The 21,793-nt window shown below is 36.3% G+C and overlaps 1 pseudogene; it reads left to right on the top strand.

Moving 5' to 3' along the window:
• The first annotated feature begins 97 nt into the window (after nucleotides 1-97).
• Nucleotides 98-15,317, top strand: LOC105187115 (elongation of very long chain fatty acids protein AAEL008004-like; annotated as a pseudogene).
• Nucleotides 15,318-21,793: the final 6,476 nt, after the last annotated feature.

The raw sequence follows: 21,793 nt of genomic DNA, 5'->3' as shown, positions 1-21,793 counted from the left end.
TTGCGGACGCCTCGTTCGCGCGCGCCAGCATGACCAAACAAATCACCGCTCCTCGGGCCTCCCTGCAACCCGTTGCTCGTCTGAATATTCAGCCGAGATGACGCTGCTGGACGTGTGGACTGCCCTCGAGAAGGTACCTCTCTCTTTCTGTCTTCTTTTCTTTCCCTTTCTTTCTTTCTTTTTTTTTTTTTCTTTTAGGGAACTACACTTTCCCGCGGATCGGTCCAGCGGGCTCTGTCAGACTGCAAACGATTTCTTTATTCTTGGCTGCTCGGATACCTGCGGTCTCGGCTGATTCTAGCGTCTGTGCGATGTACGTTGCGACACCCGCGTCCTTCGGTCATTCGTATGCTCTCCGCTCGAGATTCGGCTTTTAGTTCGAATTAACAACGACTTTCGAGCACCTCGGATCTTGGTGTCTCGGCGCCTTGATGCGCGCAAAATTCTTCAGTTGTCCTCGGCGAAAAGAGTCTGAGGACGTTATGAAAGTTAAAAAGTTCTAAAAGTCTCGAGGACGAGATCTGGATGGCCGCGAAGGCGAGAGTCTTGCGCGAGTCTCGCCTTCGCTTCTGAGATCGTCGAAATTTACAGTCGCGCAGCTCGCGACCGGCGCGGCGCGGCGGCGAGCGAATTTTCCGTGCAAATTCGACCGAGGAGAGAAAAGAAAAGGAGAGCACGCGTTGGCGAGCGGCCTGCTGCCGGCCGTAACTTTTAGACGAAGAATGCGCGTTAATCGCGCGACGATTGAGAATGCGCTAACGGGCGTTTACTTTTCCGCGTTATTATTTGTGTGTGTGTGTGTGTGTGTGTATGCGAAACGCACGCGCGCGCACACACACACATACGCCTCCGCGTTGTTCGCGGCTTAAGTTGAGAGAGGTGTTTTAACAACAGACAGAAAAATGTGTACGAATGTGGTTTATATTTTCACGTACTATAAACAAGGAAAATATATGGGGCGACGATTTGAACGTAAATTCTGATATCTATATCGCTTTGTGATTACTTAGATCCTCGATAACAGCCTTTCCCGGTTTGTTGCGAAAATTCCGATCGAGATATGTTATGAGCGAGATCGAGGATATTTATATGTTCGTTCGCGCGTGCTGTAATCGTAAGCATTATTCCCGGGCACCATTGATTATTTTCGGAGATAGATGAAAGGGAAAAACGCTTCTTGCCTTCCATTTTGCAACTACCTTTCGTTGGTTCCGTCGAATGTTACCAGCCGGGTAATCAGTTGTCGTAATTTAAGACGTTTCTTTTTTAAGGGCTGCACACAGAGAGAACGATTTAGTTGAATTTAACAAATGCTTATTTGGAATAGTCCAAATAAATTTTTTGATTGATCGAACGAAGTTTTGTTTGACGCAACAAAAATATTTTGTTGCAGCTTAGTTCCAACGAAATGTTTTTGTTGCGTCAAACAAAATTTTGTTCGATCAATCAAAAAATTTATTTCGACTATTCCAAATAAGCATTTGTTAGATTCAACTAAATCGTTCTCTCTGTGCATATTTCTCGATTTCGGAACTCGCCGGTGTTGCGATAACAACAACAATGCGAAACGGATTATTGCTATCTGATTGATATAACACATGAATATGAAATGTTTTAAATCATTACTTTAAAATATTAAGGATATGTAAAAGTTTCCCGTGTTTTTTATGAATATTATTATAAACGACACAGTATCTTTAATCAAAATATTTTCCGGCATTGTCTACTACTTTTCGTCATCTTTCAAGCAAGAGATGGATACCACGATAAAAGAAAAGAAATCTTTGCCCTTAGAATGAATGAAATTATCGATAAATTGTTGCACTTTCTCAACATTGCGAAATTGTGTACCAGGAAGACTGTGCTACATAGAACGAAATAAGTGAAAATCCGATGGGGCAATATCTGAAGAATATGTCGGGTGTGGTGGGACTTTACATTGCAGTTCCATTAAAGTTTCCCGGTTCGATACAACATGGGGCATGGCGTTGTCGTGCAGAAGAATCGCTTTGTTTTGCTTCGTCGCAATATATGACCGCTCCTCGATTAATTACTCATTCAACTGTTTCAATGGTCGACTGTATAATTCCGCAGTGATAGTCTGAGATGGTTTTTGCAGCTCATATGTAATAGCATTTCTTGCATGTCTTCGCCGGATACACAAGAGGATCTTATAACCATGGATATTTCGTTTTGACTGCGACTTTAGAAGATTTTCAGGATTTGCTCACGATCTTTTGCTTTGATTGGGATCGTCATGATATAAATCCATTTCTCGTCTCCGCTCACAATTCGACACACAAAGACTTGTGTCTGTGTCTATTGAGCAGCGAAAGGCAAATGGCGACTCGATTGGCAATAGCGTTCTCGAATAATTCATGGGGCGGACCCATTTACCTTCCCTCAGAATTTTTCCCATCTCATGCGAGCGTCGAATTACAGTGCTCTGATTAACATGTGACCTTTCCGTAAGTTCCATACTCGATCGAGTCGAATCTTCTCACAATAATGTTGCTAAGTGAATTTTGCCGAATTTCATTTTTTGCGATCGTCCAGCACGCTCTTTGTTATTCAAGCCGATAAGCATAATTGAATATTCTTCTGAATAATACATAAGTTGCATTCTTAATAAAGATGATTTTGCTGAATGGAAATCAGAATTATTTATGCCATATCAATTTCTGCAACTCATAATTAAATAGTTAACATGTTAGATTTTAAATTTTAACGACAATGGTAAATAAATCTTTTCGTTTTTCACCCATCGCGATAGTTGCGGGTGGTTAATGTCCACATCTGCAACTATTTGTTTATCGCAAAATTTATGCTTTATCAGAAACAACGCATTCAACAAGTGTTGTAGCGTTTAATCGATACATCGATTATAAAACCATATAGACTGCTGCTTAACAATACGGCTTCCAACTTGCCTGTCATTTCCTTTCAGTACAAAATTTTAATATTACATAACACGAAATGCTAATGAGTGTAACACGATATTTTCCTCCTTAATCGTAATACCCGCTAATAATTCATAGTCAGGCCTTATATTTGAGGCTTCCTTATATCCATTTTTAGATGTTACACGGATTATTTTATTGTCTACAGACTGATGACATCTGAATGACATCTAAAGAAAAACTTAAGGAAGTCTTAAATATAAGGCCTGACTATAAATACGGGTGTAAGTTATCAAGGTGCACTGCGCTGCATTTTATTGTTATGTAAAATATGAGACAACGCGCGCGACGCCGCCATTCTCTAATGCAACGGCGTTTATTTCTCGCGTCGTGCCTCGCTTGTTAATTAAATAAAAAAGGGACCAGAGTTATTTGTTAAATTCCTTTAATAATGCCGTACTCTTGATTTTCAATGGAGCCATTAATCTTCTGACCTGCACTTAGCATACCACCCTTTGGTCGTTGTTTAAAAAGCTTCTAAATTTGAATTTACCGAATACTAATTTATCGGTGCCGCGCGCGCACGCGCACGTGTTCCTTTGTTCCCCACCTTGACATTGTTTAATCGCTCTTCGCTTATCCCGAGCATTTCGCTCTGCCCGAGTCCGATGATCGCAGGTACCTCATTCGACGTAGTAATCGAGACGCTCCGAGAATGCGACACAAAGCAGCAAATGCTTCACGTTTCCGTTCTTTTCCTTTTTCGGCCTATACGCTTTTTCCTCGCTCGCCTATAATTCAGAACGAATTTGATCGTCGTCGTCGTCACAGATCGCCCGAGAGACTCAAAAAAAAATAATGATTACTAAGAGAGCAACCGCGGTGACGCACGCGTCGGATAATGGCGCGGTCAATCGAAGATCCGTAGGGAATTGCGTGTAGGAAGATTGAGAAAGTACCGTCGCGGTCTTCAGATCCTTGGTCGCACCTGTGGACCAAAGGTCGTGTTTTTTCATACTGACTGGAGTGGCGTTGCCGCGTGCACGTGCTCGCGACGCGTAACGATCGTAAGCGCCCGTATACGACGTCGACGAGGAATCGGCATTCAAGATGCGTGCCAGCCACCCGCGTTCGCAAAATTGAGACACAAGCGAGACACAAGCGTCCCCCCCTCCCCCGTCGCCCATTATCTATTTATATAATTTACTATGATTCGCGATGCGCACAACGAACTTTGGCACTGGGTGGTCCTTATTTGTAGGAAGGCGTGCAAACCTACGATATGCGTGTCATGAAATACAAATGAGCGCGGCGTTTAGCGCGCTCTGCGAGTCCTGTTGAGTATTCAAATCGTGCTTGGCGGAAATTCAAGAATGGCGTAAGATCGTATACGAGGTGGCGTTGCTCCGTCTGCAACGGTGAGAATAACAGGACGACGTACGACGTGGGGGAATGATATCACAGATCGTGCGATAAATTTGGCGAACTGGAAAATTGGACACTGCGAACTCGCAACGAAGGATCTTCCTCGTTCGAGTCGCATCGAAGTTCCTCGGGCGAATTGTTTTGTTTTCTGCTCTGAATGACAATTTGAATCGCTTATAATGATGCAATTGCCGTCAATTTGCTAGATAAACGATATTAACACGCGGCGTCCTGTCTGTACGAATAATAATATTTTCGTTCGTTAACCCTCAAAAGCTATCGGCACGGCTGAGATTCGTACCCTGTGCGAATTTTTGATCTTAAAAAACGTGTAACCACACTGACGATACTAATTTTGTAGATATTTAATAACATTATGATAAAATAGATCAATTTTCGCATATACTTTGTTAAACAATAAACAATAAGAAGGGAAGTTAGCTTGGGATGATATTTGATGGTAGCTTTTTTAGAAGGGTTAATGGACTTTCGTCTTGTTCATGTTCTGCTTTCGTTACTTCGATATAAACATTCACGATTTATAAATAGCGAAATAAACCTGATAATGTGCGAGCATTCATCACACTTAATGTATGCTCGTAAATCATTTATGCGAGATTAAGAAGCGTTAAAATCGTAAAATAAAGAAACGATTACTCTCTCCTGTAAAATTACTTTGGCAAATATGCCGCTTGGAGATTGCTCGCCTCCAATCGTCTTGATATGTTGACATATATTGTAAAACTCATCCTTCTGAGTAACATTCAAGAGGCTTCAGCCGTTGCTCATTGTTTATTAAAAAGTTATTAACAAAAGAAATTTCATAAATAGATCCTATTTTTCCCACACAGTGTACATTATACGTATGAACGGGAGAAGAGCGGAGCCCCTCTTCGGAAAAAATCTAACTTAATCTAACTTAACGTAATCCGCACCCCCCCCCCCCAAACAGCATATTTATCACAACTTTTGTTGACATTCGTAACCGACGTAATTGAAGGTCATTAAATGCAAAAGGACCTCATAAGGATTTCAACATCTCCATGCAGACTTGTGTGTATGTGTGTGTGTGTGTGAGTGTGTGTATGCGCACGACGCAAGTCAAATTTCTCAAGCGACTTAGACGCATTTTTCGTGCAAGTTCTCGCACTTCGTTCGATAATGACACTTAGAAATAAAACGTCCTCATGCAATTTTCCACGATAATCATCCGATTTCCTCGTTGCGGCACTCGCGAAACCTAGTTGGTGGATTCCAGTCGGTATTTTCCAGCTTCGGAGAATTCGCGGAACTCGCCGACGCGAACGTCTCGCTTGTCTTCATTAGATAGATCGAGTGTTATTAGAAATTCGATGCGCGTTTTTTGCTTAATCAAATAATCGAAAACAATTTCCACTACTCTTTCTAGATTGGTCGATGGTCATGACACGTAACAGAAAATGATCCAGCAATTGACCGAAGATTCAGTGAACAGGATGACAAAGTATCCATGGGACTGACTGTACAGTAGAAATGTGCGAATCAAGAATTTTTATGTCGAATTGAATCTCATTTTTTAAATTCGAATTCGAATCGAATCGAATCTATGAAATTTCACTCGAATTCGAATCGAATGAAATCGAATCGAATCATTAAAAAATTTAACATGACTATTAAACATGCAAATAATAATGGAAGATTTTAATATGAAAGGGAATATTGATATTGTAATATCATCTTAAAGTAAAATATATATTTAAATATTTAAAGTAATTTATAATTAAGTTATTAATTATAAGTTAAGTTAATTACAAGTTAAGGGTTCAAACATATAGGCCCAGATGGCCCATTTTATAGCTGATGCGCGTAAACGATAATGTATTTGATTCCTATTCGTATTATGTGGATTCGAATCATAGGGATTCGGATTCGAATCGAATCGAATTACATTAGATTCGAATCGAATTACATTAAATTCGATTCGTTTCGATTCGAATTCGAATAGTTCGCACATTTCTACTGTACAAATCTACGTAACAACCATGACATCTAAAATTAACAGATAAAATTAATATACAGGGTGTCTTAAAAATACCGGAACTCCCGGATAACCTTGCAGGATCAAGTTTTCATGAAAAACTTTAAAACAGCCACCAGAATTTACTTGTTGTGGCTTAAAACTTACTGACTTTTGGAAATTTCAAAATCATCAAATTAACAAAAATCAGAGCACTATTGTAACAATATATTCTTGAGACTAAATAAAACAAGAAAGTCTAGTGCCATTTTTTCTTCCGACAAATTAGCGAGATATCGTAAGTTAAATATTGAAAAAGTTATCAAGTTTTCCTCAAATATCTCAAAAAATATTAGACAATTAAAAAAATGTTTTAGAGAAAAGTTGTTCAAATTAACTAGTAGAAAACAACAGTGTAATAAAAAATAAGTTCCCATTTAAAAAACGCAAGTTGACCTTCAAATGACCTTGAAGGACATGGCCAAGGTTAAATTCAAGGTCACCATCAAATCCGTTACTCGATTTTCTCCAACTTTTATATTTAAAGTTTTTCATGAAAACTTGATCCTGCAAAGTTATCCGGGGGTTCCGGTATGTTTAAGACACCTTGTATAAACAGCCTTAACACAATGCCATATTTTATAACTTTCCATAATTTTGAAATTTATATTCCGTTCTTCGATTATTTGATTTTACTTGTTGTGGCAATTAGGTCGATCTGTATTGTCGTTAGTCACATTTCCCCCCCTCTCTCTTGTTCTCTTTTTCCCATCTCATTTCAATATCTTCGTCTCGGGCCGCACGGCTTCGTACGAATCGACAACAAAAATACGGTTCGCGACGTGTGGAATTAACGAAACACTCATCGTACGGATTTAACGAGTCGCGTGTCGAACGGATAAGGAAGCGACGTCTACGTAACGTTTGTATAATGACGAGCAGTGCTTATGTCTATATGCACACGCGTTTTGGCGACTGCAAAACAAAGGAACAAAGGTCACAAGCTCATGAAAAAGATTTTATATTGGTGGCTGCCGGCCGGTGACCTTGGCCGTGCCATTCCCGCGATACGATAATTGCCATACGGCGAGTGATTATCACTCACAGAATTAAAATTCGCACAGTGCGAGGATGACGGGTGCGAGCTTAGGCACACTATTTGCACGCAAGATGTGTATACGCACGTTCTCTCTGCTACGTCGGACACGTGCTGTTTACTTCGAGTAAACCGAGCCAACAACCGCCGGTACTTCGGCGGTCCGCGAGATCCTTCTCGCATCGATTCTGCACCATACGATCTTCTCTTCCCAGGTAAAACAAAGAATCATAATAATATAATTATTTGATATCATAATTATATTATATATAATCGAATGACATTATCCTGATTTGATACAGTTTTCGTGATGTTTTGGTGATGTTTTTTTTATATTGAAATGATGTTATGGTGACTTTTAAAACTGTATATTAAAATAGAAAGTCACAACAACATCAAAGTGACGTCAAAATTATAAGAAAATGATCTAATCATGATTACGATGAGTTTTTACGATGAGTTACGGTGAGTTTTTATAGTCTCTTGTTACTTATTTTGAAGTCATTGTGATTTTTTATTTAAATGATAATATAACTTATACCCATACATATACAATGTCCGAAAAACATTTTAGAGATATCATATTTCTAAAATGTTTTTTGGACATGTATATGTATTTGTGTATGCATTTATACATATATTTGTGTATGTATGGATAAGAAATATAGGGTAAAAAATGTGAATGTGAATATTTGGTGTTATTTTGAGAGTTTTCTTGGGTGTTTTTTGGAGAGTTTTCGTTGAGCGTTAACCCATTTGGGTGTAAACTTCAATTGACGATCCGAAATCACACCCAATTTGAGTGTTTTTTCGGTGTATAACATCCAAAATTGAGCAAAGTTCTGGGATCCTGAGGCACACAAATATTAGCTTCTGATTTTAATAATTGTAGCAAATCTCGTAAAGCTGAATATGAAATGTTATGTGATATTGTCCATAATCGTAATTTATTGATAAAATTATTTTCATTATTTTTTACTATATTTTACGAAATTCGACATGTTTAATGCTATGAAAAAATATGTTGTTTACGCTTCGGCGGAATAACATATCGTCCAGGGTGATCGCCCTTCAATTATAAGGACCGCTTGATATAATTTATAACGCAAGTGGTGCAGGTAATACGCGAATTAGGTGAAGATATTTAACAAGTAAGTATAAATTAATGACATTTATATATTAATGGTGTATGTACGTGACGTATACATAAAATAATGTAACATAATATAAGACAATATAATATAATGTATATTATAACTGAGAAACATAACATATATATATGATTATTGTATACTTAATACATAACATAAGTTTTTACAAGTAAAATTTATATCAAGCTTACCTTTTTAAACAAAAAGGTAAAAAAAGGCGCCAAGTACAAGCCCAACATGTATTGTGTTATTTTTAGAAATATCAAACTAAAATTATTTTTTTTAAGTTATATATGCGTACATATTCGTGATAGATGGCGCTGTAATCGCAAAAAATTATATTTTCTGTAATTCTCCAGAAATGATCATTGGATTGAAAAATAAAAAAATACTTGTTCAATATTTTTAAAAATATTTTTAAAAAACATAATAACAGTTATTCCCCCCATTCCCTCGGAGTAGGGTGAGTGGTAACTTTCAAATCTCAAATGAGAACCCACATTTTTCATTGCAGAATTAGATTTTACATGAAGTTTTTATGGAAACAATTTTTTTCATTCGTGATAGATAACGTTGAATTTTTCCGAGAAACTACTTTTAGCGTTACCCAGGAACAACGACGAGGACGTAGTAGCTTTCTATTCCCTTCGTAACCGAACCTAAAACAAGCACCCCGATGGTGAGAGGCGAGGGGACTCACCTAAAACAAACACCCCGATGGTGAGAGGCGAGGGGACTCACCTAAAACATGCACCTCGATGGTGAGAGGCGAGGGGACTCACCTAAAACAAGCACCCCGATAGTAAGAGGCGAGGGGACTCACTTAAAACAAGCACCCCGAAGGGAACAGAAAGCTACTACGTCCTCGTCGTTGTTCCTGGGCAACGCTAAAAGTAGTTTCTCGGAAAAATTCAACGCTATCTATCACGAATGAAAAAAATTGTTTCCATAAAAACTTCACGTAAAATCTAATTCTGCAATGAAAAATGTGGGTTCTCATTTGAGATTTGAACGTTACCACCTACCCTACCCCGAGGGAATGGGGGGGAATAACTGTTATTACGTATTTTAAAAATATTTTAAAAAATATTGAACAGGTATTTTTTTATTTTTCAATCCAACGATAATTTCTGGAGAATTGCAGAAAATCTAATTTTTTGCGATTACAGCGCCATCTATCACGAACCAAAAAAAAGTTTCGGACGAAATTTACGTTTTTTGTGGCGTAGAACCCGAATCTGCAATAAAAAATGAGGGTTTCCATTTAAGATTTCAAAGTTGCCCCCACCCCCACCCCCCGGGAGTGGGGTGGGAGGTCGAGTTTGATATCATTGGATGTCCCCCTTCGAGACGAACAAATTTCATTACCCACTTTTTTTGATCCGACATGTAGTTTTCCAGATATTACGATTTGTCAGATTAAATGATACCCTGTATATATTAGGTGCGCAACTAAGTTCCCGCTGTTTTTCAAGAGATGGCTCCAGTAGTAAGTACTGGTCGATTGTGACATAACCAAAACGTCATAAACCAAGCTTAGACATATGGTAAACAAACCGTTTTGACACATTAGTGATTTTGTTTTTGCGTCATATACTTTTGGTTGTGCGAAAATGTCTTATTTTGTGTCAAATAATCGTCATTTGTGGGAAGTGTTGCTTTTCTTCTTTCATTCGAAGAAAACGGCGGCTGAAGCGCATCGAGAACTCCAAAAAGTTTACGGAGATGCTGCTCTAAGTGAAACAACGTGCCGTGATTGGTTCCGTCGCTTCAAAGATGGTGATTTCGATGTTGACGACCGTTCGCGTGAAGGAAGGCCAAAAACCTTCGAAGACGCTGAATTGGAGGCATTGCTCGATGAGGATCCGTGCCAAACGCAAAAAGAGCTTGCTTCAGCATTAGGAATTACCCGCCAAGCCATTTCCAAGCGATTGCATGCGTTGGGAATGATTCAAAAACAAGGAACTTGGGTTCCTTATGATTTGAAGCCAAGAGACGTTGAGCGTCGTTTTTTCGCCTGTGAACAACTGCTCCAGCGGCAAAAAAGGAAGGGTTTTCTTCATCGCATCGTTACGGGTGATGAAAAATGGATTCATTACAGCAACCCAAAGAGAACAAAATCATGGGGACTGCCCGGTCATGCTTCTACGTCGTCGGCTCGGCCGAATATTCATGTGAAGGTTTTGCTGTGTACTTAGTGGGACCAGGGCGGTGTTATTTATTATGAGCTGTTGAAACCGAACGAAACCATCACTGGGGAACGATATCGAACTCAATTGATGCGATTGAGCCGAGCACTGCGCGAAAAGCGGCCACAATACGAGCAGAGGCACGAAAAAGTGATTCTACAGCATGACAACGCTCGGCCTCACGTTGCCAAACCCGCTAAAACCTACTTAGAAACGCTCAAATGGGAAGTCCTACCCCACCCGCCATATTCCCCAGATATTGCGCCGTCCGATTATTACTTGTTCCGTTCGATGGCACATGATCTGGCTAATCAGCAGTTCCGCTCATATGAAGACATCTCAAAATGGCTTGATTCGTGGATAGCCTCAAAAGACGAACACTTCTACCGTGACGGTATTCGAGCTCTGCCAGAAAGATGGGAAAAAGTTGTCGCTAGCGATGGGCAATATTTTGAATGATTCATTTGTAACCATTTTTTCACAATAAAGTTGCATTTTCATCAAAAAAACAGCGAGAACTTAGTTGCGCACCTAATATGATTATTGTATACTTCATATTTTTATAATAGAAATCTCAAATTCAAATTATTTCCTTTTTTAAGATATATATTATGTACATAACATAAGTTTTTACAAATAAAACTTATCAAATTATTTTTCTTTTAAGATATATATGTACATAAGCTTTTAAAAGTAAAGATTATATCGTATTAAAAAAATTTAACACGTTTTTAATAGTGTCCAATATTTAAAAAAAATTTCTTTTTAAAGGTCATTGTTATTCAAGAAAAACCTAACTACAAAAAATGTCCATGGCATAAATTTTTACAAGTAAAATTTATCATTCTTTATTAGAACACTGAGTTACATGTTTATTTTACTTGTTATTATAACAAATTAATTATTATAACAATGCAATAAAAAGTATTTAATATAAAAAATCTTGGCGCGGCTGCACCAAAAACTATATCGAACTAAAACTTGTTTAATACATACATGACAGCATTTTTATTAAAATAAAATGTACTTGTAAATTCTCTCTATACATATACGGTGTAATGTTTTATTTAAGTTTCTATAGTATTATAATAAATTATAAACCTTCACTATAGAGTATACATATCGAATGTGTATATATTCTACATATTTTGATATTTTTTTATTCAAAGATGTTATTCTTATTATAATTGATGAAATGTCAATGATATCTAATTTGACTTTTATGTACATACATCTTCGATATAGTTTTTGGTGCAGCCGCGCCAAGATTTTTTGTATTAAATATTTTTTATTGCATAGTTATAATAATTAATTTGTTATAATAACAAGTAAAATAAATAAGTAACTCAGTGTTCTAATAAAGAATGATAAATTTTACTTGTAAAAATTTATGCCATTGACATTTCTTGTAGCTAGATTTTTCTTGAATAACAATGACCTTTAAAAAGATATTTTTTTTCAATATTGGACACTATTAAAAACATATTAAATTTTTATAATACGATATAACTTTTACTTTTAAAAGCTTATGTATTGTACATATATATCTTAAAAGAAAAATAATTTGATAAGTTTTATTTATAAAAACTTATGTTATGTACATAATATATATCTTAAAAAAGGAAATAATTTGAATTTGAAATTTCTAAAAATATTAAGTATACAATAATCATATATATATGTTAAATTTCTCAGTTGGCGCTACTGCTCTAATATATCACTTCTTTTTGTACAGTAGAATAGTGTTGTAGAATTTTATTGTAGTTATAAGTTTTACTTGTAAAAACTTATGTTATGTACACATATATGCCTTAAAAAAATAATTTGTGTTTAAAATTATACAATACGTGTTGCGCTTGTACTTGGCGCCTTTTTTTACCTTTTTGTTTAAAAAGGTAAGTTTTATATAAATTTTATTTGTAAGCACTTATGTTATGTACTAAGTATACAATAATCATATATATATGTTAGGTTTCTCAGTTATAATATACATTATATTATATTGTCTTATATTATGTTACATTATTTTATATATGTTATATTTACACAGCTATTAAATACGGCTTGGTTAAGGAGATACAATTTTAATTGCGAACCTGTCGATTTCTTGTACACACCAAATGCAATACAAGTAATTGTAAGAAATTAATTAATTACACATATACAGAAATTAGCAGAATGTGTTACATCCCGTCTCTCACACTTTGCCTTTTTCTCTTTCTCTTCTGCTCTTCTTTCACCGATGTTAATTCTGCGAAATTTGTACTTATGTTTTGTAAATAAGACGATATTTAGTATATTATAAAGTTATGTCATAGCTATGAGACACTTTCACTTTTTTGCGCTTCGTTTCAATATAAAAAGGGAGGAAAGGTTACTGAATGACAAAACAATACACATTTTATCCACTTACTAGATCACCAGGTTGGTGTAGTATTACTTCATGTTGAAGGTCGTAGATCTTCTGGACACGTTCTTCTTTGTACTTAGAAAGAAATAAAGTCAAGTCAACTTCCTTCACGTATATCACCACTGTGGCATGGTAATAATACTTTGGATTGCCGTTAAATATCCCGGTGGTCACAGTACATTTATAGGTATGTATAATTGCAATGATAAATGTGCTCGCGGAATATTAAGATCTTTATTAATATGCCGGAGAAACAAATGTTTTTAGCAAATCCCCTTCTTCTTCTATAAATTTACTTGTATATGAAGTATTTCACGGCTATACTAATCCAACATCCTCGTATTTTATCATCGTTATTAACAACGATTATATAACATGCACCGTGCGAATTTGCATCTTATCGCGTTTCTTGATTGAGCGGTAATATTTTCTTTCAGGAATAATCAACACACTCGTTCACTCGATTATGTATACGCACTATCTGTTTGTTTATCGCTCGATTGCTAATATTTTGTTTCAGGAGTATTCAACATATTCGTTCATTCGATAATGTACACACACTATCTGCTGTCATCCATAAAAGCAGTTACGAAATTGTGAAAGAAGCACATCACACAGCTACAAATGCTGCAATTCTTTATATTGGCGTATCCTATCTTCCAATTACTGTGAACGGATTGCGGTTTCCCGCGATGGCCAGCGCTGGTGTTGCTGCTGCAATATATTTTCATGCTCGTATTATCAGGTGTAGTAAAAAGAAATCCATTATTTTTCCAATAGATGGCTCTAGTTATCTGTATCTCGCGTTGTATAAGTCCGATCGGGTTCCACTAGATGGCGTTAGAAAGATGAGATTTCGTACTAAAAAAACTTTTGTGACAGTTTTGTGATTAGTTGACTCAGTTTTGAGCGCGTGTCAAAGATGGACACTAGCAAAGAGAAAATACGCTATATTTTACAGTTTTTCTTCGATAAAGGCAAAAACGCAAGCCAGGCGGCTGGAAATGTGAATAGTGTTTATGGTCCTGATACTGTAACAGCCAATCACGCGCAATTTTGGTTTCGTCGACTCCGTTCCGGTAATTTCGATGTCAAAGATGCACCACGCACTGGAAGGCCAATTGTCGAAAATATCGATAAAATCATGGACATTGTCGAGTCCGACCGTCATGTAAGCACTGTTTCGATTGCTCAAGAACTAAAGATTGTACAAAAAACCGTTTAGAACTATTTGAATAAGGCTGGATACAAAAAGAAGCTCGATGTATGGGTGCCACACGAGTTAACGAAAAAAAACCTCATGGACCGAATTTCCATCTGCGAATCGCTGCTGAATCGCAACAAAATCGACCCATTTCTGAAGCGGTTGGTCACTGGTGATGAAAAGTGGATCACTTACGACAACGTCAAGCGAAAACGGTCGTGGTCGAATCGCGGTGAGCCGGCGGAAACGGTGGCCAAGCCAGGGTTGACGGCCAGGAAGGTTTTGCTGTGTGTTTGGTGGGATTGGCAGGGAATTATCTACTATGAGCTGCTCCCCTACGGCAAAACTTTTAACTCGGAACAGTTCTGTCAACAATTGGACCATTTGAAGGAAGCAATCGCTCAGAAGCGGCCAGCTTTGGCCAATAGGAGAGGAATTGTGTTCCATCAGGACAACGTCAGGCCACACACATCGATAGTGACTCGCCAGAAGCTCCGGGAGCTTGGTTGGGAGGTTCTTATGCATCCACCTTATAGTCCGGACCTGGCACCAAGTGATTACCATCTGTTCCTGTCCATGGCGAACAATTTTGCTGGTGAAAAATTCGCTTCAAGAGAGGCTTGTGAAAATCGACTGTCTCAATTTTTTGCCAATAGGGACGAGGGCTTCTATGAGAGAGGCATAATGAAATTACCTTCAAAATGGCAACAAGTTATCGAACAAAACGGCGCATATTTGACCTAAATCGGATCATTCTAACTATGGTAATTAAAGCCTTCAACTTCATGCAAAAATAATGGATTTCTTTTTACTACACCTGATATTTGTGGAATTTTATTACAACGCGTACATTAAGAAGAAGTCGGTGAGTGCAACAGCCACCATGAAAACGGAGACGGACAGCGTCCCCACGGAAATCTCGCATGCCAAATTGAAAGAGCGATAAGTTCGCGTGGCGTACTGTCCGCAAAAATTGTCACTGCTATTATTTTTCTACTATTAATGTATCGGTATCAAAAAGTCGAACTTAGTTCTTTATTACTTGTAAACTCGCAACGAAGTTATCGCATTTCACGACAGTTTCCGTTATAATAAATAATGTACGCCTGTTGTTTCATAAATCCCAAGCTTAAACACGAAGGACATATATTTTTGGGCAAAATGAGCTTTATTTTTCATTGTTCTCCTTTCATTTTCTGATACATTTTGTTGATCTCTTTTCCAGTCCTCTCATTCCGTCAGCGAAATAGATTAAGTCAAACCCTGCAAAATACTCGTTTACGGTTGCAATTGCTTCCCTCTTGATTACGAAATTTTTCCCTCCCAGTTATTTTTTTGTGTTCTGGAATAAAAGAGCCGCATGGGCTAGATCAGATGAATAACGAAGGGAAGACAAGTCATAGGACAAGTAATTCATTTAAAGCAAATTTTTAAATAATAAAGCAGTTTGGTCATGACGATTGTGTATATGTGTGGATTAGTATGTTGTTCTGATGAAAAAGCACCTTTTTCTTTTTCAAATGCAATCGTTTTCTGCGATTTGTTTCTCTAATGTCCTAATAATGAATAAGGAAATATTATCATTGGTGCATATAATATGCATATTGATTTCCTTTCCGAAGATAATCGATGAGACATACGTCATGGCCATCTCAAAAAACGGTCCCTATTATGTTCCTGGCCGAATAAAACATCTTCGCCTTCTTCGCAGCAAGTGCGTCTGATATAAGCCATTGTTTTAATTGCTCCTTGCTTGCAGATATGTAGTAATGAATCCATGTTTTGTTAATAGTTGAACGAACTGACTCAAAGACTTCTCTGTACTATTATGCAATTGGTGCAAGCATTCTTTTGAAATGTTTGTTGAATGCGTTTCTGGTCCAATAACGCGTCAACCATTGCGCAGTCAGATTTCTCATATTCAAATTCTCATGCAATATTTTGAATATATTATATATCATATTGAATTGATTATATTCAGAAGATGCCTGCGGCATTTACCATCTATCTGACCTTCAGTCTGCGACATTCAGTACGATTTGATGCACTTTGTCCATTATTTCCTCAGTTGTAATTTTTGGCCGATTTGGGTGCTCATCATCAAATACATTTGTATAGCCACTTAGATTCAGCAATTCAAATTCTCACCATTGAAAGCAAAGGAATATAGAGTCACCATAAATAGAATCTAACTTCATTTTTATTTCTCTTGTAGTTTTTCCTTTTAGATTCAAGCGTTTAATTATAGTACGATATTTGATTTTTTTCCACCGTTAAACAAATATGCTAACACGTGTACTGACTGCCAAACCACAACTAAACATACGGCTGAATATTTCGGAGTAGTTATTGAAAAGGCGTAGCTCTCACATCTTACAACAGTTTCCACCCAGTAACGTCATTTTCATGTTCAGGATCGAAACTTAACAAATGACTTATGTACATATAGAAAATCACGAAATATGGAAAATATTTATTGCATTAGCTGCTATATAGAATGTGTGCTTCTTTATTAAAGCATTGTTCTTTTTCCTTTGTTCCTTGCTTTTCACCTCTTTAATGCACGTGTCATATATGTTTGCCGGTAATGTTGCAATTTATTATGCCGGAGTAATTAGTCAATTTTCATTTTGTATTTATTAGCTATACAGAGTGTCCCATTTTAAAAAACGCACCACGATAATTCTTCAACGAAGCATTTTCAGCAAAAATGTTTCGGACAAAAGTTATATGATTGCAAGGGGAACATAAAACAATTATACTATTTTGTTTACAAATGGCACCACTTTCGAGATATTCACTGATCATTACTTTTCTTAAACGGAAATCCCAACTTTTTATTACACCAACTTTTTCTACCAATTAATTTAAACAACTTTTATCTGAAATATTTTTTTATTTGCTTGATATTTTTTGAGATGTTTAAGGAAAACTTGATAATTTTTTCAATATTTAACTCACAATATCTCGTTAACTATTTGTCGGAAGAAAAAGTGGTACTAGACTTTTCTGCTCTATTTAATCTCAAGAATGTATTGTTATAATAGCGCCCTAACTTTTGTTAACTTAGTGACTTTTGGAAATTTCAAAATTATCAAATTAACAAAAGTTAGGCCGCTATCGTAATAATATATTCTTGAGATGCACATTGTGCAGGGTTGGGAAGTAACTCGCTACTTGTAACGAAGTTACAGTTACAGTTACTTTTTTTTAATAACTATAACTTAACTTCGTTCCATTCTTCCATTTGTAACTGTACGGTATCTGTAACTTAACTTAGTTATATTTATTTGGTAACTAGTAACTAATTTAATAGTTACTTTATATATTTCAAACTTAAGTTTCTGGTAGTACCACAGATTATAGTATAGACATCTATGGGTAGCATGATAAAGCTACGTGCGATGCTCAATATCCAATAAGCATTAGTTATTTTTCGGAAAGTGTGCTATTGCGCCATCTTTATCATTCATTAGATGTAAAACAAGGGTAATATGACGCAATAGCGCTGATAGTCTTCTTGTTGAACGCAATCTGTATACTTTTCAAAAAATTATTCCTATTGGACATTTCCGTCGCACGTTGCCAGTCTTTAGTCGTTAACATAACCTGCGTTCAGCGTGAAGTACACTGGGTGTAAATGTTAAAAAAGTTACTAAGTTTTCCTTAAATACCTCAAAAAATATTAAGCAAATAAAGAAATATTTCAGACAAAAGTTGTTCAAATTAGTTGGTAGAAAAAGATGATATAATAAAAGATTGGGATTTCTATTTAAAAAAAATTGATGATCAGTGAATATCTCGAAAGTGGCGCCGTATATAAACAAAATGCTATTGCTGTCTTATGTTCCCCTTCAAGCCAAACAATTTTTGTCTAAAACATTTTTCGATTTAACAATGTTTTTGAGATATTTGAGTGGGCCCTTTAAAATGGGACACCTTGTATAGATGCCGTTTTGCGAGGAATGTTGACCTCTCACATAACCTTACTTAACCTATCCATGACAGTGAAAGAATATCGAATATTCAATAGTTATTATACCTATGCGAACGCACGTCCTCTATCGATTAGCTTTGCAAGTTCAATAGTTCAAGGATTCCAACACAATTTTATATCGCAGAAAATGACAAAGTCATGTTACTTTGATGAAGTTCTTTTAAATCAAACAGAGAAAAGAAAGAAGAGGAAAAGGCAATCGCTTTAATTAAGAAACAAACTACATTCTGCACAATTGTCAAGATAATATGCTTGCGGGTTCCAGTTACTTAAAAATTGAAGCAATGGGTAAGATATCGCAATTATTAGAAAAAGATTTTAAAATGCTATGGCCGGCATATGAGGAAGTATTCGAAGTATTATATATTATTCATTATATTTATAATAAAGTAACGTTGTAATGTATAACATTTTATATTCATAATAAAGCATAATTAACTAAGGTATAATTTAAATTAATTTGAAATTTACACAATTACGAAATTTAAAATAATAGCACATTTACTATAGAAAAGTAACTGAAAAGTAACGACTCGTTACTTTTTAAGTAACTGTAACTGTAATATGTTACTTTTGAAAGTCAGTAATTTGTAACTGTAACTAGTTACTTTTTAAATGAAAAAACTGTAACTGTAACTGTAATTAGTTACTTTTACGAAATAACTTTCCCAATCCTGACATGCTGCGTTCAGTAGAGCAAAATGATCAGTGAGCGCTTAGTGATTATTGTCTGTGATTGGAGCATTCTTTTAGATTCTTCATAGACCCAGAAGTATTTACCAATCAGGAGTGAGAATCACTAAGCGCTCACTGATCACTTTGTTCTGCTGAACGCAGCCACTGTGTTACACTGTACATTTAGAAATATACATATGGAAACTCACTAAATGTAGAATATATTATCTTGACAATTGTGCAGAATGTAGTTTGTTTCTTAATTAAAGCGATTGCCTTTTCCTCTTCTTTCTTTTCTCTGTTTGATTTAAAAGAACTTCATCAAAGTAACATGACTTTGTCATTTTCTGCGATATAAAATTGTGTTGGAATCCTTGAACTATTGAACTTGCAAAGCTAATCGATAGAGGACGTGCGTTCGCATAGGTATAATAACTATTGAATATTCGATATTCTTTCACTGTCATGGATAGGTTAAGTAAGGTTATGTGAGAGGTCAACATTCCTCGCAAAACGGCATCTATACAAGGTGTCCCATTTTAAAGGGCCCACTCAAATATCTCAAAAATATTGTTAAATCGAAAAATGTTTTAGACAAAAATTGTTTGGCTTGAAGGGGAACATAAGACAGCAATAGCATTTTGTTTATATACGGCGCCACTTTCGAGATATTCACTGATCATCAATTTTTTTTAAATAGAAATCCCAATCTTTTATTATATCATCTTTTTCTACCAACTAATTTGAACAACTTTTGTCTGAAATATTTCTTTATTTGCTTAATATTTTTTGAGGTATTTAAGGAAAACTTAGTAACTTTTTTAACATTTAACTTACGATATCTCGCTAATGATTCGTCGAAAGAAAAAATAGTATTAGACTTTTTTACTTTATTTAATATCAAGAACATATTACTATAATAATACCCTAACTTTTGTTAATTTAGTAATTTTGAATAATACTATTTTTTCTTTCGACGAATCATTAGCGAGATATCGTAAGTTAAATGTTAAAAAAGTTACTAAGTTTTCCTTAAATACCTCAAAAAATATTAAGCAAATAAAGAAATATTTCAGACAAAAGTTGTTCAAATTAGTTGGTAGAAAAAGATGATATACGAGGTACAGTCTGTAAAGTAAGAGCGTGTACGGGTTAATGTGTAGAAAAATTTATTTTTAATGATTTTTAAGTACATGGATTGTTGTACTCCATGAGAAAAAAATGCTATACCATTAATAATGAGTCTAATCACCACCGGCATTGATAATTGCCTGGCATCTCCGAGGCATACTTTCCACTAAGTTGACTGCGTATTCGTTCGGTAAAGACCTCCAAATGAGACGAATTTGTCGTGTCAGCTGCTTTAAAGTGCACATTCTTTTTCCTCGAAGCTTGTGCTTGAGATATGCCCACACATTTTCAATGGGATTTGCATCTGGCGATTGCGATGGCCAATCAAGTGTGACGATGCCAGACTGCTCTTTCCACTCGGTGCAAAGCTTGCTCCGGTGTTTTGGGTCGTTGTCTTTCTATAAGATCCAGTCCTCGTTTTTTTTTATGAAGCATTGTTCAGCAGTCAGCAACAAACACTTCTCATAAATTTTAAGCATTAAGATCGGGTTCCGCTTAAACAAATTCACAATTTTTTTTCCATATTCGGCGTCACTTTGCCTATCGAGCCACGTTCTGGTAAGTCATCGACATTTTTGATCTTCTTATATTGCTGAACCTACTTAGCGACGAACGATTTTGACTTTCCCATGTATTTAGCAGCCACTGCATATGACATTTTTGGTCCTTTGGGGTGGGAACAAAGGACCAAAAAAGGAACACAGCCTCGTAGCGCGATGCGTATGCGGCACTCATGGCGGTTAACGTGTTTCTCAGGTTAGAGTTCGACGCCAACTGAATCTTTTGTGACAAAGCATTCACGACAAAGATTTCATCTATCGGCTCACAGAAAAACTAGGACGATATTTGAAACCAACTGCCATTTATGCCGTACACGCTCTTACTTTACAGACTGTATATACTTTTGCCATTTTTATATCATTTTTGTGTCATTTATTGTCAGTAACGTTTAAGTGATAAATAAAGTCATATTGACATCATCATGATATCATTATGATTTCTATATTCTACCTGGGTTCTTCCTGCCGCTCCTTCTTGTCCTCTTCCTGATGAGAAAGTTTCGTATTTTGCGTCATTTTGTTACGCTAGGCTGACCGGATGACTTGTAGTATTTTGGTTTCGCAAAGAGACGTCCACAGGTTTCGCCGATGATTTCCTTCATTTGATTCTTTTCTTTCTTTTCCTTCTTTTATAATGCAAATCCGAATATATGTTATTTTAATACGTACAAACGTGTGTAATTGGCTTCACACTGTTTTGTCGTCTTAAATCACGTCATTTAATTACGTTTAGATGTCATTTAACACGTTATACGTATTAAATGGAAAGATTTAAGACACGATAAGAAACGTGTGAAAAAGCTTTAGACAATCAAACGCTTATGCATGTCAAAATAACACACTCGGATTTGCAGTGCATGCCTATAGAACACAGGCAATTGTAGCAACATTGCTGTAACGTTGCAACATTGCATATATATATATATATACCAAGTTTTCCCAAAGTAACGGACCCTCCCCCCTCCTATCTCAGAATCTATGCATTATGGGGGAAATGACTCGAACAAAAGTTTTAGGGTTCATGAAGTTCTGTTTTTTGTGACCTCAAATGTGATCTTG

Source organism: Harpegnathos saltator, unplaced genomic scaffold (assembly GCF_003227715.2).
Source record: "Harpegnathos saltator strain DR-91 unplaced genomic scaffold, Hsal_v8.6 scaffold691, whole genome shotgun sequence".
In the NCBI taxonomy this organism is placed as follows: Eukaryota; Metazoa; Arthropoda; class Insecta; order Hymenoptera; family Formicidae; genus Harpegnathos; species Harpegnathos saltator.
Note: the sequence above shows the minus strand (reverse complement) of the source record. Positions and strands in the feature narration are given on the sequence as shown.